At 41.2% G+C, this 20577-nt stretch overlaps 1 long non-coding RNA gene across 1 annotated transcript in view; it reads right to left on the reverse strand.

The window, feature by feature from the left end:
* Positions 1 to 3614: 3614 nt before the first annotated feature.
* Positions 3615 to 20577, reverse strand: part of LOC137347435 (uncharacterized) — a 67793-nt gene continuing 50830 nt past the window's right edge. Inside the window, exons 3-4 of the long non-coding RNA XR_010968962.1 lie at positions 6591 to 6654; positions 3615 to 5009 (exon numbers count right to left, since the gene is read on the reverse strand). This is a non-coding gene — a long non-coding RNA (uncharacterized lncRNA). The remainder of the gene's footprint in view (positions 5010 to 6590; positions 6655 to 20577) is intronic.

Consider the following 20577-nt stretch of genomic DNA (forward strand, 5'->3'; position numbering starts at 1 on the left):
ACACAAGATGACAGAATATTTCGACAGGTATCTTATCGCTACTCTTAGATTATATTTCATTTTAGTGAAATACTTATGTTTACTGAGCTGTTTAATTCCAATTTAATGAATGTTATAATAAATTATTGTTATAAACCAGGGTGGGCAATGTATTTAATTCCACCAGGCACATTGAGTATTATTAGTCTCGAAGAAAATATATCAAGGCCCAACCTCTTATTCTTATGCTTTAGATTAAACTTTCAATTGAAATGTATACAGTACAATAGATAATTTAGTTCACTTTTGTATTGCCAAGCTAAGAATCTGGTTGGTTCTTCCTAGATGACAATACCTCAGTTTAAATTGTGGCTCAGAAGTTCTCTGAAATCTGACATATTTGTAGATTTTTTGTTTGTTTTTGAATCTTTCGGGTTTGAGCAAGGTTAAGCATCTTCGGAACATTTAAGTTCTCGGTAAGTCAAAGTGCAGTGATTTCATTTCACAAATAAAAAATACTCTAGTGCAGGAAGACTGCTAGCAGCTCTTTTAATCAGAAAACCATTGGAAGAGAATAGGAACTCCCAATGTTTGTACAAGAAATTACTGACTCGTGTTTATTCGTTTTGCTTAATAAGGAGCTGAAACGAGCACACCCACCACTGTAATCAATCTGTTAAATTGACTTGTTCACACCTCTGACCACGTGTACTGTGAAATCTGCACTGTGACTTTTACTGCAAGCCGCTGTTTGGAAAGCAACTCATTTTTTTTTGGTCGAAACATCAACCCAAAAGTTCATTCAGTCGCCTCAAATATCCGTTTAAGGCAGAAATAGATGTTACAGGGAACACCGACAGACCCTGTTGTCAGCTGCATTCTGTGTTGGGAGATGTCTGGTCAGCTGACGACGTCTGATCCTGGATGTGAACACAGTCTGTTGTAGTAACTGGTCCCTGTTGTACAACAGATTAATCATTAATTCAGCCTGACTGACATCTGTTGACCAGTTGTTACCTCTCTACCCTAACAAGGCGACTGGACTGAGAAAACAGTTCAAGCATATTGGACTGTACAATCATTAGTTACTTTAGTTAATCAATTGAGAAGACCTGACTGGTCAAGCCATTAATATCCAGTAAACCAGAATAATTAATACTGTCTGTTAACATTGCGAGGGTGATATGGGGTCAACTGTACGGAACACAACTGTGCCAATGATAGATTTAAGTTTGGATGCTAGCCAATGGGATACTATAGGTAGACCATGGGATTAAACACCAGGGATTTGTGCAAAGCTCAATACATCCATAGCAATGGATGGAATAACATTGTAATATAAAGTAGATATTGATTGTTGACATTTTTAAAAGATCCAAATATCGATATCATTTTGTAGCAAATATGGAAGTGAAAGGAACAAATATTTAGAAGCTAACTCCTCAATTGCAGATTGAGGGGGTAAACCCTTTATCAAATAGTAAGAACTGGCAGACAGTGTAAGTTCTAAAAGTACTCAGTGATGGGAGGTATTTTTGTAAATATTTGTGTTCCATAATTTGCTTTAAAACACCTAGTTTAATCAGTGCTCTGCACCTGCTGCCATTTATTCTTGGAAAACGTGTCATTTATTACATTCCGAGACTTTTCTTCCCTTCTGTAAATAAGCTCAATGCTAATACAAATTCAAAGTTATTTTCTCAATATTTCTGAATGTTTTAGACCTATTAATTTAGCGCGATGTTGGTCAGAATCTGCTTTTAAGATCCTCATATATATTTGCCGTTCCTAATTTTGGAAATACGTAATTATTAATACCTACGCCAATCAATAGGTCCCTGCATAATTTATTTTGCTAGATTAGTCTTTTTGGTAATGCTCTTAACCCACTAAAACGTTAAAGCAAGTGATTTTATTGTGTGATGGTTTGGGAAGGCGTGGAATGTTACATTAAGACTTTCTGGTACATAGCCAAAGCTAATAGTCTTTCACTGACCATGGTTTTATATTAACACGGTGGAGAGGTTTACAATACGAAGGCCAACCTTCTGGCTGATTAACTGCTTTATAATCATATTTGATAATTCATGACATCGAATAGATGTCTTTCCAATCCATCAAAATGCAAGTGCAAGCTGTCAGCAATTGATGTGTCGCATACTGTCGGATAATATGATCTATGCTGTACACTTTGGTTGTGACATCAATTCATTCCACACTTGATTCATGAATGCAGTCTATAGATCAATCTGTAGCTGGCCTTCTTGGATCCAATATATTTCAAACTTCTTGTTCTAATCGTTCACAAGAACCATTGTCCAATTCTATTAATAGTATGTGATGCTTATGTCCATTTCATTCAACGAACTGAAGATTGCAATCAACCCATATCCGAAAGGTCAAGCAACCTTCTACTTAAGGTGCCAGAGATAATAAGTACACTCCTCGTGTTCCAGTAGGTTGTAAATAATATGGCAAACAAACGCGATATCACGGCATTTTGATCTACAAAAAAACATCTTTAGGATAATCATTGAAAACACACTGGAAGGACACATCCAGTGAATTAGTATAATCTTCAATGACAACTAATATATGATGGAAACCTAACAAAAACTCAATTCTAACTTTCCAACTTGGCACTTGATTCCAAACTTCTATTGAGTGGTGGACTTGCATTTGCAGAAATTGAGCATGCGGGAGAAAGTTGGTACTGCAGCGAATATACAACCAATTGTAAATTTAACGTGTATCGCAAAATAACGATCGCCCTGGTCTGTAGCACATTGCGAGATGCTACTGGACACAAACTGCCCTGGAACCGAGCTGCAAAGTTATCCAATAATCCGTGAAATTAACACATTTGTCCGTTACATAGCCCACAACCTGTAAGCAATTGTGTCGCGCTATTGATGTATAACTCACACCAAGAAAGAAAACAAACGTCTACTCTCTTATTTTACTTTATACCCTGTAGAATGTCACAAAGTTAAAGCGGATAGTTCGCATTGTTTTTTCTAACTAGCTCAACCAACACCAACTGACTGTTATTGTGAATGAGACTGACTATCCACTGGGAAGAGTAATATGTCCTCACAGTGCTCAAGCTAGTTTAGAATTTCTTCATGGTAGGACATACAGAGTATAACATTAACGTGGAGTTAGAATCGAGTTGTTACAAAATCACGATGCAAATTCAAAAGGGCTTGCAAAAAGATGATGTCCTCCTTTGAAAGACCTTTTACAAACTTGACAACAAAATCAATTGTCCACAATCTAGTCTTGTATATTGCCAAGTTTAGCTACAATTTCAGTTTTAGCTTGTTTGATATTCAAAAGTACATTAGATATCAGACTTAACGCTTCACAGTTGCAAATTTCTTAACATCACAAAATGTTACAAAATACAGTAACAACAGACTATTGCGTGTACCTTAAACTAACACTCTTATAGTTTGCGTTATACAATGGAAGGCAAAGTCTTTCAGTAGTTTTAATAGACAAGCTATTTAAAAGTTCAGTGTGGTTACATTTAAAACTTTACCCATCGCCATTTCATGATGTAGGATAAAATAAGCACAGGAGATCGCAGTATGCATAACGTTCTTTTATTTTCACATAGATTTCATCAGATCTCGTGTTCTGGACGAGATATAAAGCGGCGCATATTCTATGAAACAGTTAGATTTGCTGTTTTTATTAACATTCCAACAACACTTAGTTGTTGAATCAAAGATAACAAATGTAACATAAATATATCACAGGAGGTGGACATTGAAACGATCGAGATATGGAAACAGATTTTTCTGGTAAGCAGAAGGAGATGAAGAAGGCATGCAATCTGATATGTCCTGACAGTGTATATGGCAATGCTAACACGGGAAAGCGCTATATGAGTAAGTCAAACTATCTGGAAGCGACATTTGGATAATTAGCCACTATTGAACGGTCAATCAAGCGAGCAGAAAAACAGGACAAAAACCCACAGTGGAGTTTCAAAACAAAAGAAACCTCACCATGCATAGGATTAACCGTTCTAAAGCGATCTAAATGCTATTGTATTTGAAAGGACCGGTCCCCACTATACCGCCGGTAAGCTAATTGTAGATTGGCACGGTTTAAACCACCGTTTTCATTTTTTTAAACATCACGCCAAATGCATCCATCACATCTCGCGCAATACATCGAATCGCTACTTTCACTTTTAGGTATTTTACAACGTCCATTTCTGCCCTAACAGAAAAGTGTACCTAATACATTTAAATCAAATATTAACAAAGAAACGGCCTGCTTTACCCTTAAATGTTGCATGGTTACGTTTATGTGCATCAACAATCACTACTTATAATTTCCCATCTATCTGTCTCTTTAGGTTTACTTCATGTTGATAAGGATTAAAACCAATAACCTGAAAGCGTCCGCGGATCTACATAACAACATTGCAACTGCTTAAAGATCGGCCTCGTCCTACACGGACCCCATGCAAATTAAAACATGCAGAATGCTTAATTGAATAAATACATATTTAATACATGCACATTCTATCAGGGCATCATAACGTCTAGATGTTGGTTTATACATTATACATCATTCTTATACAGAGGATGTCTTCAGGCGTGTATGAAATATGATATTGCAACATTCACAAACGATTAATGCATCAACCAAGCATAAATTAATCACTGGTGCTAAATCTTCACACTCTAATAAATTTGCAGTTGACTCGAATAACATCACGCCACCATTGGATAAATGATGCCTTACCGCCAGCCAGTCTCGTTCTCTGCAGAGAGATTTCCAGACTTGTCTCCTTACAAGACTGTAACCTGGTTGTTTATGAATACTTGGACAATCGGCTGTTCGATGTCCACTAACCCAGACGAAACACCATATACAGCTGTGATCTAGAGCCTCTCTTTATAATCATTGTGTATATCTGACCTCTGACCCATCCGCATCGTCAAACTCCTTGGTTGCATCAATTCTTCATCCATTTTTGAACTTTATAAAGTAGGATCGGATGACTTTACCTGTTAAAAAAAATTCTGTGACAGACAAGTCAATCACGTTTGATCATGATCTGGTAACGCCAATGACAACACACCTCACATTCGTCAGTTTTTAGATCATAGCTTACACAGTAAACGTGTTTTGTTTAACACAGCTGATTTATTTGACAACAGTGAGAGAAACGCTTTATAATCATTTGTAATTAATCCTAAAAGCTAGCAACAGTGTTGCGTAGTTTGACTGAAATACACTGATATTAATGGTAACGGGGACAAGTTGCTTAAAACATTAATGATGTTGAAATAAAACGTATCTCTTTTGGAATAATTGTTGCACAGTCAGACTGTCTCGGGATAGCAAAAGACCCCATGCACCGTCCGTTTAATAAGTTCAAGACATGCCCTTTACCTTTATTTCCCTTTAGTCTTACTCAGTGGAAATAAAATCCTTCCGATGAAGTGCTATACCGGAAACGAATAACTACTTCCACGTCGGTTGCGTCTATTAACAGGAAAAATCATGTTCGCCCCATTATAACAAATGGTTTTTATTACCTTTTTATAGCCAGCCACCTCATCTAGCAAAGCCTACTGATAACTAAGCACATGTCCTTTATAACGGCATTAACCTCAGGACAAACACGGAGTGGTTGGCGAAAAAATATCGTTGTTGCTTAAAAAAGGAGTTACAAACTTGCAGTTGTGTGTTGAATTGGTAGAACTGGGTACAGGAGGACGGCTGGCGATGGACTTAAACATGCGTGGAGGGGCGAAGACAGAAAGAGGAAATAACTGTTGATTAAAGAAACGGTTGATTATTACTATAAATGCGCAGTACTTGATGGACAAGTGGCTGCTCCTTTGGGGTTTTGTAATTGGTATTGATTCTTAATCTTGTAACAGTTTTTATTTTATTTACGCAATTGAGTTAAGAGTTTATTTTCTGCCACGCGAATCGTTTTAAATACATCCTGTCACAATCCACATTTTCACGATGTAAATGAACGCTTCATGTGTCCCGTTATCCCACATAGCCTTTCCCAAAGTTCTGTGAAGTGTCATTATTTTGAAAACAGTCTGTTTGGAGGTGACAAGAATGGTAAGCACGTACTTAATTTACATCATTCATATTACATGAACCCACTTAAAGTCCCAACGTATGACAGCGCTCTTTTGTTGTAGCAGTAATGTAAGAGAAGCAGTTCAGTGCTCAGGCTGTTTTACCTGCATCCATCTCGGGTTGGCATACATGATGTAGCAGGAATAGCCGGCTTAAATTACCACTGGCCCTCCTATACAGGAGCTGATGACCCTGAATCTTTCACATGATACATTAGAAATGACATTATGATGATTGACACTTTCAGGGACACACTCTAAATTTGTATGCTGTAAAACAGTACACCATTTGGTACCTTGGTATATCTAGTCTAAAATATACTTCAAAATTGACATAAATAAATGTTTATGCATGTAGCTTTAATGAAAATTAAAACAGAAACACGAACAATATATCGATAAAATTGAGAACAAGTTTTATATGACATATATTGGAGCGGCATTTTAAATCTAAATATTTTCCCGAATTATATAATAACTTACTTAAAGAGGGCTATTTTATTTTCTGGGGTTGTTTTCCTTCATTCCAACATTCCATATAAAGATTCTATATAAAAATAAAACGTAACATTAGGCGTTTGTTGAATTTTTAATTTATACAACACATAATCGCTGTTGTCCTGCATTTAATTGGACTTACAATTGCCAATAGCGAGATGTTAATCAAAATAAATTGGTGTTAAACAGTAAATCATTAAATCTGTATTGCAATGTAAGTGTAACTAATGTGTTTTGACTTAAAGCAACTGAATGCAAATAATGAATCTGTCACTGAAGATGTGCTCATTAAATAAAGCTCGGTGCACCAGGGTCCGTCAGATAGAAATTACATAGTCACGTGTGTGTGGCGGGGGAGCGGGGGTTGACTTAACATAAGGATATGTAAAAAGGAAAAAGTCAGGGAAGACGGGAAGGAAAGAGAACAGCGGAAAATAAGATAAAACATTTCTGAAAGAAATTTGGAGGATCAGCATATAAACTACAGAGAGCTTTTGGATATTAACATGCACACCTGAAATTACATTAAACTTAATAGCCAAAATAGAATCATTCGACCAGTACCTTGAATTGTTTTTGCTGATTGAAGTTCTTAAGAAAGTAGCAATATGCTGTTGCTATTAGCTGTTGTTATAGGCCAGGTCGGAGTCAATGACCGTCCAGTCCTAAAACCTCTGCACAATGCCAACAAGAGGGGTCCTTAAACCGATATACTTCGACAAATATAGGGTGACGAGTTTTTTTTAAATCAGATCTCATAACCTAAGAGTCATGATAATTGAAATTACTCTGAGCTTTCCAGATGTTTTTATATTTCCCTTTTGATAGTTAGATTGTCATCAGCAGACCAAATGAAATCCGGGAAACTGATCTGAATTTCAAACTAAATCTACAGAACTGAAACAAACCGCAGCAATTTGTTTTGCCAGCAGATCCTGCAAGATTTTATTCCCGCGTTCTCAGATTCTAAATTTGTACAATAATGTCGATCTTGAACAATTAATTTGCCAAAACATAATAACTACACAATTCAACCGTCCTTGTTTGACAATCGACCCTAGAATCTGTAATTCTGTTTGTCAATGTCTTTCTCTGCTCTTTAACTACCTACCTCCATTCATCAATCTTTTTTCTGTCAGTTTTTCAATAGCTGGTCAATATGTATCCATGTGCTGCTAAGTGCCACACGTGCCATGATATTACCCTGGACCAACGAATCTTTTGTAGCTGTTTCTAATGTAAGTTTACAACTGACAATTCGTGAGGACAACTTATTTTTCGCAAACGCTGAACTTCGCTTTTTTTAAAATCTAAGTTTCTGAAGACAGATGGCCTGCTGGATTGTGAGAGGAGGCCTGCCGGGTAATTTGTTGGGAACTTACTGATAATTCAACTGTAAATAATATTCTTGATAACTAGTGTTTCTTCAGATTAGCAATACTGTACAGAAACAGCAAATAGAATCAATTTAGCTTTCTACTTTGTTACTAATATAGATGTCCTTATCCGTAGTCAAACCGTTGGAGTCAACTTTATGGGATTTATCAACTGAAGCTAGACTGTAACTCTTACGTGATCAATTTAAGTTTAATGCACAACCTTGCAAACTTGGATTTGACATGTTAAATTTTGCCCTTTTTGTATTATTACTACAGATGGGAACGAGTCTGAATAGTTTTTGACTGCCGGCCCCATTTACCCTTTTCACTGTAAGCACAAAATTCTTACATTTACATCATGTTTGCATATTTCCCCCAATCTTCATTTTTTATTTGTTTCATGGGACATGGGCGTCGCTGGCAATGCTAGCATTTTTTGCCCATGCAAAATTGCCCTTGTGAAGGTGGTGGTGAGCTGCCGTCTTGAACTGCTGCAGCCCATCTGGTGTGCCTACACCCACAGTGCGGTCAGGGAGGGAGTTCCAGGATTTTCATCCAGCGACAGTGAAGAAATGACGATAACGTTCCAAGTGAGAATGGTGTGTGGTTTGGAGGGGGACTTGCAGGTGGCGGTGTTCCCAAGCACCTGCTGCCCTTGTCCTTTTTGGTGGAAGAGCAGTGCATCTTGCATATGGTACACACTGCTGCCACTGCACGTTGGTGGTGGAGGGAGTGAATATTGAAGGCCGTGGAGTGCTGATCAAGCAGGCTGCTTTGTCCTGGATGGTGTTGAGCTTCCTGAGTGTTGTTGAAGCCACTCATCCAGGCAAGTGGAGAGTATTCCATCACACTCCTGACTTGTGCCTTGCAGATGGTGGACAGGCCTCGGGGAGTCAGGAAATGAGTTACTCCCTGCAGAATTCCCAGCCTCTGACATGCTCTTGTAGCCACAGTACTTATATAGCACAGTGTGGCTTTCGTGCAGAGAGATCGACTATTGACATGCTGTTCTCCCTTCGTCAGATACAGGAGAAATGCCGTGAACAACAGATGCCCCTCTACATTGCTTTCATTGATCTCACCAAAGCCTTTGACCTCGTCAGCAGACGTGGTCTCTTCAGACTACTAGAAAAGATCGGATGTCCACCAAAGCTACTAAGTATCATCACCTCATTCCATGACAATATGAAAGGCACAATTCAACATGGTGGCTCCTCATCAGAGCCCTTTCCTATCCTGAGTGGTGTGAAACAGGGCTGTGTTCTCGCACCCACACTTTTTGGGATTTTCTTCTCCCTGCTGCTTTCACATGCGTTCAAATCCTCTGAAGAAGGAATTTTCCTCCACACAAGATCAGGGGGCAGGTTGTTCAACCTTGCCCGTCTAAGAGCGAAGTCCAAAGTACGGAAAGTCCTCATCAGAGAACTCCTCTTTGCTGACGATGCTGCTTTAACATCTCACACTGAAGAATGCCTGCAGAGTCTCATCGACAGGTTTGCGTCTGCCTGCAATGAATTTGGCCTAACCATCAGCCTCAAGAAAACGAACATCATGGGGCAGGATGTCAGAAATGCTCCATCCATCAATATTGGCGACCACGCTCTGGAAGTGGTTCAAGAGTTCACCTACCTAGGCTCAACTATCACCAGTAACCTGTCTCTAGATGCAGAAATCAACAAGCGCATGGGTAAGGCTTCCACTGCTATGTTCAGACTGGCCAAGAGAGTGTGGGAAAATGGCGCACTGACACGGAACACAAAAGTCCGAGTGTATCAGGCCTGTGTCCTCAGTACCTTGCTCTACGGCAGCGAGGCCTGGACAACGTATGCCAGCCAAGAGCGACGTCTCAATTCATTCCATCTTCGCTGCCTTCGGAGAATACTTGGCATCAGGTGGCAGGACTATATCTCCAACACAGAAGTCCTTGAAGCGGCCAACATCCCCAGCTTATACACACTACTGAGTCAGCGGCGCTTGAGATGGCTTGGCCATGTGAGCCGCATGGAAGATGGCAGGATCCCCAAAGACACATTGTACAGCGAGCTCGCCACTGGTATCAGACCCACCGGCCGTCCATGTCTCCGTTATAAAGACGTCTGCAAACGCGACATGAAATCGTGTGACATTGATCACAAGTCGTGGGAGTCAGTTGCCAGCATTCGCCAGAGCTGGCGGGCAGCCATAAAGACAGGGCTAAATTGTGGCGAGTCGAAGAGACTTAGTAGTTGGCAGGAAAAAAGACAGAGGCGCAAGGGGAGAGCCAACTGTGCAACAGCCCCAACAAACAAATTTCTCTGCAGCACCTGTGGAAGAGCCTGTCACTCCAGAATTGGCCTTTATAGCCACTCCAGGCGCTGCTTCACAAACCACTGACCACCTCCAGGCGCGTATCCATTGTCTCTCGAGACAAGGAGGCCCAAAAGAAACTTATATAGCCTGTACAGTTCAGTTTCTGGTCAATGGTAACCTCCAGGATGTTGATGGTAGGGGGTTCAGTGATGGTAATGCCATTGAATGTCAAGGGAGATGGTTTGATTCTCTCTTGTTGGAAACTGCCATTGCCTGTCGTGCGAATGTTATTTGCCACTTAACAGCCCAATCTGCTTCAGTTCCTACCTTTATATCTTTATAATCCATTACATTCTCCTTGTTTCTGTCTATTTTTAGGTTTTACAAAGCTATTTTATTTCTATCGCCGAATCCCCTCTCTTCTCGTTTTCTCATTAATTGCTACACGTCCATAATTTAATTGTTTCTTTGCCTGTTTCTTCATCGTCTTTCTCCGGCATTGAAAATACTCTTTCCCCTTCTGTTCCCCGGGGCCACTGGCTCTTCCCCATTGACGAGCTTAGTTGTTCATTGCTCCCACCTACGCACTAAGCGAAACCCCAAATCACTCCAGTTCAGGTCGTATGCAAGAATAACACAGTGGCTTAAGTTACATGCTCTCTTGTGTAAGCCGGTTGTCAACCAGAGCGCCATCAGCACAAATAAAGTTTCAAAAATTGGGGCTCAATTCCTCTCATAAACTCTCTGTTATAATACGTAGGCTGGAATCTCCCCCCCCCCCCCCCCCCCCCCAAATGTACACACCTGACATTAGTGAACCTTGTTGTCACGCTTTGTCGTGTCACCTCATTTCTGTAACTGTTATTCTGCTTCCAGCGAATGCATCAAATTAAATTGATTTTAAGATTTTTTTTTATAATTTGGCATTTGTCTCAAGCAACTAGATCGGCCAGATGAATAACCTGGTCAAATACCTCTGTTATTAACTCGAGGAAGACTGCCACTCACTGTGTGGAAAATTATGGATACCTGCCTATGTTCTACCACACTGTTTTTCTAGTCACCTGTTGTTCTGTTGAACTGTTTTACTTCTTACAGTCCCTATAATTTCCCACCTCGGTTCATTTATCGATTCCCCGGTCCACTTCTTCAACTCCTGACTTTGACCCAATGTTTTTCCAATTGTAATCTTGTTACAGGTGTGCCTACAAGATCTCATTTTTTTTGTGAGGGGGTGGGGGGGGGGGGGGGGTGGAATTCGATTTTCACTTTTCCTCTCCTTTCCCTAATGTGATGACTTGTACTGAAGTATGGTTCCCTCCTGTATCTCACGTCATGGTCATTCTTGACATACTCGTCTGGAAAGTCAGTCGGCTATTTAATTGGACGTTGGAGGTGGCATCAGAGTCGAGCTCCGTCTTACATCTTTCTCTGCACTTTCACTACCAAAAGCAAGAACCCTGGTCGATTTCCCCCATAGCTTGCCAAGAAATGCAGAGGGTAATTGTAACCGAGAACAGGAGTCATATCCCGAACCTTTTTGATTTAAATGGCTCCGCGTCGCACCAGTGTACAGAGCTAACCTTCCATTTCTATGGTCTTCATTGGATTGCTGCCCATAGTCAAGTCCCATTTTCCCTTTCCTTATCTCTAAACTCTCAGAATGAACATCGGCCCATGTGGAAGGAGCTGAGAGATGAAAGGAAGGACAGACACAAGAAATAATGGTAATATAACTATGTAAACAGCCTGTCTCCATGATCTGTCACAAAAACAGAAAAGCTTCATCGGTAACAATCATTTGTCTATAATTTGTCACCCTCTCCAGATTTAAACGGACTAACACGAAGCCAGGCACAGATCACTGTTGTGCTGCATAACAGCTGGAGTTCCCTTCGTTTTTCTTTCGTAGATTTAAACATTATTTTAACTGGTAGGACGTACTGAAAAATGACCGGAATCTAAAAAAATGTAACTAAAATCTACACTGTTAAAGTCAATTCTTTATACAGGGCCAGCAACATAAGCAGAAAGGCATAAGTTAGCCACGAATTGTTTGGAGGATTCTTCGTAGGTGTAAAGTGAATGGTGCAGGGACTCCCGCCTCAGTTCATGTTTTGAGAGTAAAGTTTATCCTTCCGCATGACATGGGGCTAAATTGGGGCAGGACGTGTGTGTAAAAATGAGGCTCTGAGGCCAGTCACTAAACTAGGTCGAGCTGGGCTGTGCGCTATTCCTCGGACAGTGATAGTGTCGCTCACTGGGCGTTTTTAACAGCAGCACGTTTCCGCCGAACCATTAACGCTATATCGGTATTCGAGGACATAGCGGCTCAAGGAGTTACCCGACCCCCTGTTTTACCCAACGGCTCAGGTTTTGCTGAAGTGCAGAATAGTTGGGTTTGGCGCAGTCTGAAGGAAGACGATCTTTGCCTGCCGGGAGAGGGAATTTTACTAAGCCTACATAATACACTGTGTACATTGAAGAATAGAGCATCTGAAAACTACTGTTAACAGTTTGAGAAGTTTTATTATCAGAGAGGTTACCATTTCTTCACATTGTAAATTTCTTAAACTATTGTTTATTATTAATCTTTGTTTACTTTTCCCATCAGTCACAGTAATTGGAAGAAAAAACTTGAATGTGAAAAGTTCTGGAAGGAAGTTAGAAGGGGAGCCGGTTTTTAATATGGACCACTTAATCTGAAGCAAGCTGTACCCTAGAAGCTGGGGGAGGGGTGAGTGGTCGGGTACTGAAATAGAAGATTTCTCTATGTAAAGCACATATGTAGACACATAGGGCAAGGGTTCATGTAGTTTGGGCAACATTTGCAAAGCAAGCGGGCAGATATTCGAATTACGAAAGCAAAATACTGCGGATGCTGGAAATCTGAAACAAAGAACAGAAAATGCATGAAATACTCAGCAGGTCGGGCAACACCCGTGGAGAGAAAAACAGAGTTAACGTTTCAGGTCCTGCTGAGAATTTCCCGCATTTTCTGTTTTTGCTTCAGATATTTGAATTAAACCTGCTTCCTTTCTTGATATTCAGCTCGCAAGCTACAGGGAAGTTACTAAAAACCGACGCTGTCGTACCAGGGATTTCTTGTGTAAATGGATCCCTTTAACGATAAAATGAAGATCTGCTAGCATGCAACATTCGAAGAGAAATATCATAAGGTTTAGTACAATATAAAACGTGTGTGCGTGCAGACTACAGTCAGGTTGTTTTAAGCTGACTTCTTGGAAAGAAATGGTAATTGTGGTATTTTTGTGTTCATTGTGAATGTGGCTGTAGTTTTGTGCGGTGGACTCGTCCCCGCTGAGAACACTGGCCTGAGAATGCCCGGACTCATCTTGCAAGAGAAGGTAATCCCCGGAGATTTGACGGAGAGACAATGCAACAGCAGAGAGCACAAGACCGGCGACTAATAGAACCGTGCAGCTTTTACACAGTAAGCCAGCAGTTCCTTTCTGTGCTCAAGTTAGAGCTCCAAAGTGACAGAAATCAGAATACACTTCGGAACTCTGCCCATCATTAGGGAACCGTTGTGTTTAGTTGGTGCAAATGAAAGGGAAAGCACTTTGAAGCATATTTTATAATTATGTGTGCTCCCGAACAACATTGACAACTATTTCTATCGTCTTGCTGTCATCTGGCTAGATTTACTGACAGTACATTGAACGGTGTGATATTGCTGAGGTACACAAAAGAAAAATGTTTTGTCGAGTTGATAGCTGCAAGACCCGCCATGTTATATGCACAGGGGATTCTCAGTGTAACGTTAATATAGATGTTGCCATTGACAAGCCCGGCTTCTGCCCCGCGACACCACCACATCTTCACGGCAGCTTTTGATTGAATAAAACATATCCGTCGTCCAGTTCAAAAAGTAATTCATTATGTGAAATGCTTTGAGACATTTAAGGCGTCATATAAATGCAGGTAGTTTTTTTTTAAAAAACCATGCTTGTTGAGAAATAGAAGCCGCCACACAAAACACCCTTACTGAAAGAGTGACCTGCGTAAAACGTGGAGCGTTGGAAACTGCCAACCGAATTGCACAAACCAGCCAACAGATTGTGTGATTCGGAATTAAGTTGTGTGGTTTGAGTTAGGAAATGAATAGCGAAACAGACTGGATAATTTAAAAAATATATAGCCAAGGTTATTACTTTTTAATGTGTTAGACCATATATTTCTATGTTTGATAAAAGGAAATTCTATTTGTAACTTTTCACTATTTTGGTGCCAGTGGAATCGTGAAACACGAGTCTGACATTAGTTACATCAGAAAACCACTCATTCCAGACTGACCGAATGTAAAAAAAACCTCTTTCCACACTTCATACCGATCTAACTTTCCAGTTCATCGCTAATTGTTTTCTTCAGCCACTATAGGGTATGACAGAGATGGGAAAACCTTACTGGTGCTACAAGACAGTCACTGCTTCAGCATCTGGGTAACTCATCTGCGACCAGGTAAGCATGCTTATAAACAGCACCGACCTGTTAAGAAGTAGATAATTCATTTTTCTGCGGGTCCTGAAACTAAGTTACTGGAAGGACAGACATCAGCACGCTGCATCAGATATGCATGTAAACTGACTAGTTCTTTGACTGTAAAGTACGAAAAATTAAAACTGCTACAGGACGCTGCCTGAAATGAAATGACTTGCAAAAGTCTGTACGGGATTATCTTGCAACAAGTCAGAAATATGAGTGCATTTAAAGTTGCTGATTCACCCTGCCTTAACGCACACTTTGACCTTTTTAAAAAAATGAAACATAGGACAGCCAAATAGCAGGGATTACAGGAGGAAGCTTGAACTCGTCCGGAGACCAGGTTTCTGGTCTTACTATGAAGAAAGGTATTAGAAGGTATTGGGGGTTGATGAGCTTACATCTATAATGTCCCTCTTCTATCAATGTATCCAAATAGGCCAAATAGCACAAGTGCTTAATAGTTGATGTAATGATATCAAAATGGATGTGAATTTCTGAAATACATGACACAAATTATGAACAGGCAAATTACAAGATTTGAGCAGTTGCAGGCTGCCTGACTCTTCTGTCATCTCTGAATTTAGACTATCTGGGCCCTACATTTAAAGATTGCAAGTTACAACATATGCATTGATGAGCCGCCCCGCTTGCCCCTGCTGAATTGATACCTAAGGTATCCAATGTGGTACTGATAGTTTGCACCAAGCAATCTTGGACAGCTTCTACATACTTGGAAAATATATGGAGGGAATTATGAGGAAGGGATTTGGAGAACACAGATGCCCACTTTCACACCCTCAGAACACATCAGGTCTTATGAGGACATTCACTCCAACAATGGCATTATGCAGAATTAGTATATGGCTCCTCATGCCAGTAGCAATGCCCTACCAACATGTAACCATGCACACATAACTGCAGGTGCAACACACAGAAATACAAAGCACAGTGAGTCCATTACTGATGCAGGAATATCAGAGGACTTTTGAGTATGACTTAGGTATCAAAGTTCACATGTGCTTGAGCCGACACCCATAACTTCCAGTCCCTTAGCCACTGAAGCACAGAATTTGGTCATGTAGAGAGAAAATAACAAGCATAGAAGTGGGGAACAGAACATCATGAAGATATACCATGAAAACTCCAGCACCACATGCATACCAAGAGAATGACATCTGGTTGCTCTGAATCTATGTTGCAGTCTTTCATTCTTTCATTTTGACAGCTACTAGAATATGAACATTACATATTTTACTCAGTGGGGGAAGAAAAAAATAACTCATCATTGAAAATATGTCCAAGAGAAAGTGATTAAATCTATTTGTAGAACTCACTGTGACTGGCAGGACAATCAGATCTGTTCTCCTGTTGTTGGAGCCCAAGCTGCTGCTGGCACTTGAAGTGTACGTAGATGGGGATGTGGTGAAAGAAGGCTTCAGTTACCTGTTAGTGCAACGGTGTGTGGCGTAGTATCTGTCTCTTGCACCTGTGGATGTCTGGAAAACCATCTGTGGCATAAATGTTTAAGAAAGTGGCATCTTTTGCTGCTACAGAATGGATAATCATTTGTGTCTTCAGCAACTAGGTGGCACATCTCAGTTGTAATGTGCTTGCTGTGCTTAAGCACGCAGTGCTCTCTGCTGGGCCCAGGTAGCAGTATGGTAGCAATATGATACAATGGCTGCCTAGGGTTGTTCTGGCAGCGGTGTGCCTCATATTCAATCTGTGATCCTGTGGCATCTTCTTGTACAGTGTACAGGATATAAGCTTGGCTATTATGCCCACTGTACGCATTTTCTGGGTATCAAAAAAATCCAATGCACAATGCTATGGTGATGCCTGTCACTCCAATACTTTTTTAAACAAAATTTACCCACCTTCTGATTGGGCATCATGTTCTTCAAAATACCCAGAAACTGTAGGTCTTAAATACAACGCTTTAATAAGCTCTCCACAGTCATAAAAATGAACATTTTCCTCTTCCACTCATTACACCAATTTCAGGCTGTGAAAGGAAAGCAAACCAGAGATAACAATTCCAGATAATTCCGTAATTGTCTTCCCTTCCCCAATTTAATCACATCTCTTTTGCTAAACTGTATCCATAGGAAAATACACTCCTCATTCAAATCTTACATATAAATAATGGGAGGACCAAAGCCATTGTCTTCGGTCCCCGCCACAAACTCCATTCCCGAGCCAGCAACTGCATCTCTCCCTTGCAACTGTGAGGTTTAACCAGACTGTTCAAAATCTAGACCCCGAGATGAGCTGCTGCATCATCACTATGACCGCCTACTTTCAGCCCCCTAACATTACCCAACTCTGCCCTGCTTCAGTTCATCTGCTGCTGAAATCCTCATCCATACCTTTGTTACCTCTAAACTTGACTATTGCAATGCACTCATGACTGCCCTCTCATATTCTATAATCTGTAAACTTGAGGCCATTCAAAACTCTGCTGCCCCCTGTCCTAACTTGCACCAAGTCCCATTCACCCATCGCCTCTGTGCCCGCTGATCTAAAATGGCTCCCGGTTAAGCAACACTTCGATTTTAAAATTCTCACCCGTTTTCAAATCTGTCCATTGCATCACCCATCCCCATCTCTGTAATCTCCCCCAGTCACACAACCCTTTGAGATATCTGCTAATTCTAGCCTCTTGAGCATCCCCGCTTTTAATCGTTCCACCATTGATCCCTTCAGCTGACAAGGCCTTAAGCTTTGGAGTTCCCTCCCTATGCCTCTCCATCCCTCTACCTCTCTCTTCTCCCTTAGATGCTCCTTAAAACCTATCTCTTTGACCAAGCTTTTGGTCATTTGCCCGAATATCTTTTCTGGGTTGGTGTCATATTTTGCTTCACAATGCTCCTGTGAAGCGCCTTGAGACATTTTATTACATTAAAGGTGCTGTATGAATACAAATTGTTGTTGTAATTTGTCAAGGAATATAATCACGGTAGGAGTATTTAATTCCAATTGACTAGGTCTGCTTCATGCTTCCCAAGTTTGTTTCAGATTGTTCTTGTTACCTGTTTGCTATGCCGAGTCCCTATAGATTTGCTAATTCTGGACACCGAAAATAAAGTATGTGATTTCTCCTGTGAAAACAAACATTTGCATCTGATCTCTTAAAAAAAGCATTTGAATTTTTGGTCAAATTTCATTTTAAAACTATAATATGTCTTTCAATCCGGTAACTTTAAAGTCAATCTAACAGAAACTTAACAGGACCAGCCATATAAATAAGAGCAGTTCAGCGGCTGGGAATGCTGTGGCGAGTAGCTCAACTCTTGAGTTCCCAAATGCTGTCCGCATGTACAAGACACAAGCCAGGAGTGTGATGGAATATTCCCCACCTGCCTGGATGAGGGCAGCTCCATAAACACTCAAGAAGCTTGACACCATCCAAGGTAAAGCAGCCTATCTGATCGGCACCCTATAAAGAACAAAGAATAGCACAGCACAGGAACAGGCCATTCAGCCCTCCAAGCCTGCGCTGATCTTGATGCCTGCCTAAACTAAAACCTTCTGCACTTCCGGAGACCGTATCCCTCTATTCCCATCCTATTCATGTATTTGTCAAGATGCCTCTTAAACGTCGCTATCGTACCTGCTTCCACCATCTCCCCCGGCAGCAAGTTCCAGGCACTCACCACCCTCTGTGGAAAGAGCTTGCCTCGCACACCCCCTCTAAACTTTGCCCCTCGCACCTTAAACCTATGTCCCCGAGAAACTGACTCTTCCACCCTGGGAAAAAGCTTCTGACTATCCACTCTGTCCATGCCGCTCATAACTTTGTAAACCTCTATCATGTCGCTCCTCCACCTCCGTCGTTCCAGTGAAAACAATCCAAGTTTATCCAACCTCTCCTCATGGCTAATGCCCTCCAGACCAGGCAACATCCTAGTAAACCTCTTCTGTACCCTTTCCAAAGCCTCCACGTCCTTCTGGTAGTGTGGCGACCAGAATTGTGGCCTAACTAAAGTTCTGTACAGCTGCAGCATGACTCACCAATTTTTAGACTCTATGCCCCGACCGATGAAGGCAAGCATGCCGTATGCCTTCTTGACTACCTTATCCACCTGCGTTGCCACTTTCAGTGACCTGTGGACCTGTACACCCAGATCTCTCTGCCTGTCAATACTCCTAAGGGTTCTGCCATTTACTGTATACTTCCCACCTGTATTAGATCTTCCAAAATGCATTACCTCACATTTGTCCGGATTAAACTCCATCTGCCATTTCTCCGCCAAAGTCTCCAACCGATCTATATCCTGCTGTATCCTCTCACAATCCTCATCACTATCCACAACTCCACCAACCTTTGTGTCGTCTGCAAACTTACTAATCAGACCAGCTACATTTTCCTCCAAATCATTTATATATACTACAAACAGCAAAGGTCCCAGCACTGATCCCTGCAGAACACCATTAGTCACAGCCCTCCATTCAGAAAAGCACCCTTCCACTGCTACCCTCTGTCTTCTAAGACTGAGCCAGTTCTGTATCCATCTTGCCAGCTCACCTCTGATCCCGTGTGACTTCACCTTTTGTACCAGTCTGCCATGAGGGACCTTGTCAAAGGCTTTACTGAAGTCCATACAGATAACATCCACTGCCCTTCCTTCATCAATCATCTTCGTCACTTCCTCAAAAACCTCAATCAAGTTAGTGAGACACGACCTCCCCTTCACAAAACCATGCTGCCTCTCGCTAATAAGTTCGTTTGTTTCCAAATGGGAGTAAATCCTGTCCCGAAGAATCCTCTCTAATAATTTCCCTACCACTGACGTAAGGCTCACCGGCCTATAATTTCCTGGATTATCCTTGCTACCCTTCTTATACAAAGGAACAACATTGGCTATTCTCCAGTCCTCTGGGACCTCACCTGTAGCCAATGAGGATACAAAGATTTCTGTCAAGGCCCCAGCAATTTCTTCCCTTGCCTCCCTCAGTATTCTGGGGTAGATCCCATCAGGCCCTGGAGACTTATTTACCTTAATGCTTTGCAAGATGCCCAACACCACCTCCTTTTTGATAACGACATGACCGAGACTATCTACACTCCCTTCCCTAGGTTCATCATCCACCAAGTCCTCCTCTTTGGTGAATACTGATGCAAAGTACTCATTTAGTACCTCACCCATTTCCTCTGGTTCCACACGTAGATTCCCTTCTCTGTTCTTGAGCGGGCCAACCCTTTCCCTCGTTCCCCTCTTGCTCTTTATATATGTATAAAAAGCCTTGGGATTTTCCTTAATCCTGTTTGCCAATGACTTTTCATGACCCCTTTTAGCCCTCCTGACTCCTTGCTTAAGTTCCTTCCGACTGTCTTTATATTCCTCAAGGGCTTCGTCTGTTCCCAGCCTTCCAGCCCTTACGAATGCTTCCTTTTTCTTTTTGACTAGGCTCACAATATCCCGCATTATCCAAAGTTCCCGAAACTTGCCAAACTTATCCTTCTTCCTCACAGGAACATGCTGGTCCTGGATTCTAATCAACTGATGTTTGAAAGACTCCCACATGTCAGATATTGATTTACCCTCAAACAGCTGCCCCCAATCTAAATTCTTCAGTTCCTATCTAATATTGTTATAATCCCCCAATTTAGCACCTTCACCCAAGGACTAATCTTATCCTTATCCACAAGTACCTTAAAACTTATGGAATTATGGTCACTGTTCCCGAAATGCTCCCCTACTGAAACTTCGACCACCTGGCCGGGCTCATTCCCCAATACCAGGTCCAGTATGGCCCCATCCTTAGTTGGACTATCTACATATTGTTTCAAGAAG

The sequence above is a fragment of the Heterodontus francisci genome, chromosome 32, assembly GCF_036365525.1.
Source record: "Heterodontus francisci isolate sHetFra1 chromosome 32, sHetFra1.hap1, whole genome shotgun sequence".
Taxonomy (NCBI): Eukaryota; Metazoa; Chordata; class Chondrichthyes; order Heterodontiformes; family Heterodontidae; genus Heterodontus; species Heterodontus francisci.